Source organism: Telmatherina bonti (genome assembly GCF_933228915.1).
Source record: "Telmatherina bonti genome assembly, chromosome: 14".
NCBI lineage: Eukaryota > Metazoa > Chordata > Actinopteri > Atheriniformes > Telmatherinidae > Telmatherina > Telmatherina bonti.
Genome location: NC_136612.1, coordinates 31,825,360 through 31,834,087, shown reverse-complemented (window position 1 = coordinate 31,834,087; position 8,728 = coordinate 31,825,360).

The window sequence follows — 8,728 nt, the reverse complement described above, 5'->3', positions numbered from 1 at the left end:
ATGACAAACATCATAAAACAACAGACACAAACTAAATATGGGTAAGCGGCCAAGTCCCACATTTCTCCCGGATCTTGTGACTAATATATCACACTTAAGTGTTGCTTATGATCCACAGCTTACCTGTAAGTAGACATGGCACAAAGTTACATGTCTGTCTGGGTGTATAAAAGGACTTAACTCACCCTGGCAGTTAAAGCGTTTTTAACCAGCTCACCTCTGGGAACACTCCCTCTGCTGGTGAGGCATTGAAACAACTCATGCTTCTCAGTGCTGTCTACGGGGCTGGGGTTACAGTTTTGAACTACACTGCAAAAACTCAGCCTTAAAAAACAAGAAAAAATATACAAAAATTAGGTAAATGTTGCTTAAAATAAAATAAATTATCTGCCAACACAACAAGAAAATCTGGCTTGTCAACACTTCCCAAAACAAGTAAAAATACTCTTAAAACGAGAGATATTCTCTGGCATTAAAACTAAGAATTATCTTACCTTTAAAAAAAAAAAAAAGCATGTGTGTACTCAATTTAAGATTTTTAATCTTACTTAGATTTCAGTTTTTGCAGTGTAACATTTTATAACAAAGAAACAAAGTCACAGAACAGTAAAATATTAAGAAGGGGGACGATGGTGGCTGGCTCATCTTCTTACATATACAAAACCCTACCAAGCCCTGTCACTAGCATTTAAAAGCCTTGTGCCAGAAGGAATAAAGGAATCCACGTATTTATGCAAATTCATTGAACAACATAAGAATTAAAAGTGATCAATAAGAACAGTTTACTTCCTGCTACAGCTGTGTTGCAGTGTGTTTTAGTTACAATTTTCTTTTACAAATTACTTTGTCAAATAGTTTAACTTTCTAATTTATTGATATTGATATAAACTGACAATCAAAGTCGCAATATAGCAGTAATATGTTAGTAATATATCAATAATTATTGTTTTACATTAATATGATGAGAAAATACCTCAAACAGCGTAACGACTTTACATTATTTTGATTACTCAGTTAAATGATCTTATTTCAGGAAGTTAAATACATCTGATAAGGCATGTATTACGTGTAGAACGAGAATTAACTTGAGCAGCCATCAATTTACATGTGTACACACATGTTGCATGCATACGCTCTTTCTGACTGCTGACTTTGTTTGTTGAGTCTGTTGGTTTTTATTTCTTCTGCTGAACAAACAACAAAAAGAAACAAAGAAAGAAGGAACTTAAAGTGGTAAAGAAAATGTTTAGAAGGGGGTTTTGTTGCGTGTCAGTGAAGTCTTTTTCCCCAGACATGATGGCAGCATCGTGTTTGAGCCTTTCAGAAACTTCATCTTCATCTTCATGCCACTTATCCGGGGTCGGGTTGGGGGGGGCAGCAGCCTAAGCAGGGAAGCCCAGACTTCCCTCTCCCCAGCCGCATTTGCCAACTCTGCGGGGGGGATCCCAAGGCGTTCCCAGGCCAGCCAAGAGATATAATCCCTCCAACGTGTCCTGGGTCTTCCCCGGGGTCTCCTCCCAGAGGGACGTGCCTGGAACACCTCACCAGGGAGGTCCAGGAGGCATCCTGACCAGATGCCCGAGCCACCTCAACTGGTTCCTCTCGATGCGGAGGAGCAGCGGCTCTACTCTGATCCCCTCCCGAATGACCGAGCTCCTTTCAGAAACGTATCATGTTATATAAGAGATGAAAAGCAACAAAACAAATATATATTTATGATATATATCATATACAGTATATTATGTTGTACTCTGTGGTCCAACAAAGCATTTTGCTCTCAGACTGCAGGTCAACTTGTGGTTTGTAGAGTCCCTAAAAGCAGAATGGGAGGCAGAGCCTTCAGCTCTCAGGCTCCTCTCTTATGGAACCAGCTCCCAGTTTGAGTTCAGGAGACAGACACCCTCTCTACCTTTAAGATCAGACTTAAAAACTTCCTTCTTATTATATCTTACAGTGAGGGTGGTGGAGCCATCACTTAGTGATGCTGCTGCATGCTTAGACAGCTGAGGAACGTCTCATGCACTTCACACTTCCCTTTTCATTTCTCTGCTCTTTGTTTTATGTATAAACTTATGACAGTGTGAGGATCCTTGTGTTGTATTCCTGCTCTCAGCAGGTCTCCCTAGATGAAAATTGCCGCGTCTGTAGGTTTCTCTTTCCTGTCCTCTCCACCCTAACCGGTCGAGGCAGTTGGCCGTTTTTTCCAAGCCGGGTTCTGCTGGAGGATTTTCCTCCCCACTGTCTCCCCTGTAGCAACTCACTACAGTAATGTTGCAACCTTTTGACAACTCAGCTTGAAGTGAGAGAATTTTACACGGTTTTGGATTAACTTTTTTTAAATTTTTTACCAGACCTTGTGTGTTAAGTCTAAGTTTTGTGTGCAGTTCTACCACCACCGGGCTTAACATCAACTGAAGCCTCCTCATCTCGGATTGACTTATTCAACCAGCTCTGAGCTAGTTGTCTTTCCCCAAATCCAAACAAAATCTATTTTAGGTAACAGACTCTGAGGATTTATGTGAATAATTCCAAGAGCAGATGTACCACTGAAGTCAGCAGGAGGTCCCTGATCCGGGACCAGGATTAGGAAGAACATTTCCAGAAATCATTAACAGCAACATAAACATGCAATGCGATGTAACTCTTTTAGCTAAATTACCCTTTAAATTTGCATTCACACAGACTAGACAAGGCAAGAAAAATGAATCAGCAGGGACAACATAGTATGCTTTTAGCATAAAGCAACAGGTTCTACAGACCGAAAGTTTAAACGATGATCCTGTTCATGTCAGAGCTTGTATGGGCGCTTCGCAGCAGAGAAAGCATGTCTGTGGATTGGGTTATTTCACTGATGAAAGCATTTTCTCACGCATCCACTCCTGGTTGTTGCTGGCAAAGCACCAGTTCTCCCAAAGCAGGAGCCTCGTGCACGTTGTGTGTCAAATTGTTGAGTCTCATTTTTGCTCTCAATGAAGAAAAAAAATGGATGAAAAAGTATAAGAAAGGATTAAAAAAAAAAAATTAGTAAAATATATTGACAAATAAAATAATTGACATATTTTAGGTGGTAGTAAAATGTAAACAGTCAGAAAAACTTGAAATGGTTTTGGTGTCAGTCTTTTTGATAGTGGCTTTTTATCAAGAAAATAATCAGAAACTTCTCACTTTCAAAAGAGCAGCTAAACAAGTAAAGTGCTTTTCATATATTTTTCTTTTTTAAATTTTGTTTTATACTTCAATAGATTCTTCTCATATCCACAACATTATATCTGAAAGTGTGTGCAAAGTATTGCAGAAAACAGTGGAAACATCAGTAGGATGAAAACGAAAGTAAAGCCAACATACGGGCCTGCTGCCAGGGACTTTCTGCTGCTGCCAGTCTGTCATTTCTATGAGAGATTAACCAGATATTTCAGGCAGGCATGTTGGTACAGCTTTTTCCATTGTCTGGGTTAATAAAGATCCAGTAATTCAGTTTCAGATACCGTTAAACTTTATTAATCCCTGGAGGAAATCTATTTCTTTAAGAAAAATGTGTGTTTAAATGATTAACTCAAAAAACAAATACACAAATATAAAGAAATAATAAAATGTGTAATAGTAAAAGAATGGAAAAAGAAGGAAAAATGGTGCATTGCATCATTTTTAAGCCTACATGCTGGTGACCACACAAATGGGTTTATTTTTTGTGAAATGAATTGTGATCAAAGGAGATGGAGGAGTTGTTTTGTTTTGTATCATGACACGATAAATCTGCTGCTGAATGTGTTCCTATGACTGACCAGCATGTCCCAAAGCAGGTGTCAGGTGTTGCTCTGACCCTCATCAGAGCCATGTTCTGTCTCAGCAACATTACTGGCTTTGTTGATCAGCATGTAGAGTCTGCTGGTACCTGCAAGCTTCTTATGTTGCTTCAGTGCTACCCTGCTAAATGACATAAATGTTACTTGACTTGGTAAGTCTCTTGTCAAGTAGTGACTAGCTGTAAATTATTTATCATCCCATAAATAAACAAAGGTAATTCTGAGTTTTATGTTCCAGGTTGCCAAATCAGGCTTAAAGATGGAAATATAGGAAAAATGAATCTTTTAAATCAAAGCAAAATGAAACCATTGTAGCTTTAGAGGAGTCGGTCAAGCTTTTGATAGACAGTAGTTCTTTTTATTTCTAACCTTGAGCAATTTGTTCTCATTGCCTAAACACAATAAAACGTTGACACTTTTTTTTTACATCTTTGCATCAGACACATCTCAACTTAACAAATAAAAACCGGATAACAACAGTAACAAATGTAAAGAATGCTTGAAAGATGACAGAATAGGAAAATCATTGGTCTGACAGTTGCTTTTAGACGCAGTGTGTGGGACGTTGTTGTTGACACTATTGGTCATTTTTGCAGAATTTAAAGCAGCAACATCCGGAAACAGCCATCACATCTTGCACGTTAAGTTAAGTGTGTGTAATAAAAACCAGAGCAGCACAGACTGACGAGCTGAAACTTCCAGCCCTTCAGGATATGTGCTGGAAAGGCTTGTTGCCACACCTTCACAACAAACTCAGAGGGCTGCAGCAGTATGTAAAGACGTGTTGTGAGTAAAAATGGCAAAGGTGGCAAAGTGATCTGAGATCCCTCACCTGGTACTATCTAGAAGCAAAACCTCATGAATCAAGGATGTTTATTTTCTTAATTTTGTCATATTTTCTCAACCAATAGCTGAAGACAAACACTAGCAGTTCACCCAGAAGAGACGGGCAGAGAAGGTAAGAACATGGATGTTATTTATACTAAACTAAGTTTTATGCAGTCTCAGATATTTGCCTGTCTTCCAGTATTTCTGCATCGAGTATTAAGATTGATGGCAATAAGCTATGAGAATTAAAATTCTAAAATCAGTAAGTTTTACTCATTTAACTTCATTTTTGCCAAGTTAAAAAAAGACAAGTTTAGGTTAAACTTATGCAGCAATAACTGAATATATTATTTTTATCATTTTTTTTTGCACTGAGTTTTCATAATTTTTGTTTATTTGTTTTTTATTATTGTAATACATGTAGAGAGAAGAAATGAAGAGATCTGTATTAATTGTTAATAATGGCAACCGATGTTTGCTATTTTTCATCCCTGAAATCTGACAGCTTCAAAGAACATTGTATTATTTTTATGTATAAGTGTTTTAACAACTTCATGCCTTTCATGCATTTAATATTTATTGAATTTCATGTGAAACCGAACAGAAAATCAAAAAGATAAATTACAATTACAACTGTCCTCATTGCCTAAACTCAATAAAACGTACAAATGTACAAAACATATTCATAACATGCAACATTATTGCATCAGACACATCTTAACATAAAAGATAGCATAAAAGATAACAAGAGTGATAAATGCAAAGAATGCATAATAGATGACAGAATAGCAAAAACATGGTGGCAGTTGCCTTTAGATGCAGTGTGTGGGACGTTGTTGGCGACACTGTTGGTCATTTTTGAAAAATGTAAAGCAGCAACATCCAGTAACAACCATCATACCTTGTGTAAGCTTAGTGCATGTAATAAAAACCAATAGATGAAGACAAACACTAACATTTCACCCAGAACAGAAATAAGGGAAGAACATGGATGCTATTTAATTATCATTAAACTTATTGTGACGGTGCAGAGGAAATTAGAGGGTTGGCGTTAATAGTAGTCATGGAAAACATTACTAAAACTTTGTTTTTTAACATTGAATAACTTATGTCTGAATTTCTGCTCTCTTTCATGGGATACTTTTGATCAATAATTTTGAGTTAAAACAGAGTATTTCTCAAATCTTATACCAGTCTGCACTCATGTTCTTCAGTATTTAAGCTTGGATGTGAAAAGTATTGAACACAATGAGTAAATAAGTATGAAGAAGTGCAGTAAAGGGGTTCCTGAATAGGATTTAATGAAAAATTAATCAAATGTTATTGAAAATTTAACTAATTGCCTTTCAAATCTTCACATCTTTCAAATCAATTCGATTTGGTGCAAGAATGAAGCTGGGAACTCAGTGAGGACATAAACAGCAAATTTTCAGATAAAAGTAATATATGTATACTAATATATGTAATTTGTAAATCTGATAAAAGCACTTAAATATAAAAGGAAAATTTAGCCACTTTTTGGAAAATTTACATCAGAAGCAAGTGTGGTAACAAAAAGAAAGCTGCAGCAACAGAAACCTGCTTTTTTATGTGAGAATGACAAAGATGATTTACCTGTCATTGTTAATTAATTATCTGCTTTTATAACATCCATCCCTCCATCCATTTTCTGCCACTTATCTGGGGTCGGATCGCGGATGCAGCTGGAAAGCGCAGACTTCCTCCCAGCTACATTTGTCAACTCTGCGGGGGCATTACTCTGAATTGCTGTTCAGTGCATAAGCACAAACAAAGTCAGGACCCATTCCCCCAACCAAAGGCAGAGGGCGGCTACCCTCCTGTCCAAGCCAGAACAAATAGGCATGAAATCATGAGGGCAATTAGTCTACCCACTCTTGCTCGGTGCCTCTCACTGGCAGCAACTCAAGAGTGGTAGAAGTCCAGCCCTTCTCGAGGGTTGAGGGTACTGGTTTCAGAGCCATGCATGAAGGTAATTCCAAGTAGCCAGGACCGCTCAACCCTACTCACCATCTCAAGCTCCTTCTCCATCTGAGAGAAGAGGTTCACCATCCCCCTAGAACTAGATTCTGGTCCCCAGCTTACACTGTACCCAATCACCATGGCCCCTCCCCCTTCCCCGACATGGGCTGGGCCTTAGCCCTTGGGGCCTGGTCGGGCTCACCAGACACTCACCCCCATGCCCCACCCACAGTCCTGGCTCCAGACAGGAACCTTAATTTCTGCGCTGGAGCCAATCCCAGCAGCCTTCGGGCGAGAGGAAGGGGACACCCTGGACAGGTTGCCAGTCCATCGCAAGGCATGGGTTATCATAATAGGGGCATAAAACCCCTGAAAATATAGCCACTAGGACAATGGTGACACACAAACAACCCAACCATTATAAGGTGGCAGCTCAGGGAGGGGCTTTTAAAACATTGTTGTTTTATTTTCGCAGCTTATAGCTGTAGCCAGGAAAGGTGAAGACAGCAAGATGTTTGGACAAAGGTAACTTGAATTGACATCATCAGGGTTTATTGAAAGTAAACTAAAACGATACTCGTCAAAAGATAAAAACAAAACAAAAGAAATAACACTGCAATATTTATTTAGTAAAGACATGACATCCTAATACCAATAGTAGAATCAGTGTGCAAGAATGCATAAAAATGGAATATTTTGGCAGTCTAAATTTCCTTTAGAATGTGTTATTTACATGGAAAATGTATTGCTAGGTAACACCAGTTAATACCATAGACTATATATAAAAGATGGGCGGAGCCTCCATGACATCACCAGTAGGTTTCTGAAGAGCGGAATTGAAGCTTCCTACTATCACCATCTCGGCAGCGTCAGACGTGTCGTATCTCCTGGAAAATGCAAAAATTGGCAAAGAGGTAGAGCAGGAGAGGGGGCTGTGAGCGTTAGGGTGGATGATTGACTTCTAGTTCCTGTCGCTAAGAGCTAAATGAGCTAACTTGGAGCTAACAGGAGCTAACCAGCTAAAAGAGGAAAGTGGGCTTAAGCTAAGTCACTCTAAGTCACAGTTAAAAACCGCGGTTGTTCGACATTCCTTCTGCTTGAAGCAGAAGATTGGGTAACTGTCAATCAGAAATAAACATGTTTACAGCCTAGTACAAAAATCCATTTTAGGTTAACAGGTCAGGTTTACCTTCATGACAACTGTGGGGTGATTGATTTATTTTTTATTACTCCTCCATTTAGAAGTAATTTAATCTTGAAGTTTGGCATTATTATGGGTGTCCTTTTAATTGACAGGTACCTGATCTCCTGCTTTAAGTAAGAAAAACATACATGTCTTAGCTTTAGCCTACTTACCTCTGTTAGCTGGTTAGCTCAATTAGCCCGTCCATCTTTTTATTTACAGTCTATGGATTTGCTAGGTTTTGGAGCCCTAATGCCGGGTGGACATTGTGCGATTTTGAGGGGATTTCACCACAATTTTGCTGTCGCAAACCACGCTGCGTCATCGTGGAAAGATCGTAGCTTCGGGATGTGCAGTAGGGAGGTCGTAAGCCGTACAGTGTGAGAACACTCATGAAGAAGGATTAATTGCTGCTACGTTCTTTTTTTTTTTTTTCTTTTGTGTCTTGTCCAGCATTTGGATATATATATATATATATATATATATATATATATATATATATATATATATATATATATATATATATATATATATATATCTATGCACACACAGCACATACAAACATATACGCACTTGCCAGTATTAACACATATACATACACATACAAGCCAACTTTAGATCATAGTAACTACATTATTAATCTAAAAAGTTAAATATAAATGAAAAAAAAACAGAAATGAGAAAAGTAGCTGCTGTTAGTGAATAAAACTGCGTGACGACTCGGTGACTGTGTCACATGCAGAAAATGCAGAGTGGAACGTGTTCCAGAAAAGGTGATCACACAAAGGCAAGAGGCACGCCAGGAGTACCCCAGAGACCCGGACACCGGCAGCCACCCCCAGGCGCAGACCCCAACCGCCCCACCCCAGAGCCAGCCATGCACCAACCCAGGAGGCGGCAGAAGGGGGTCCCAGCCAGAGTCCCTCGCAGTCAG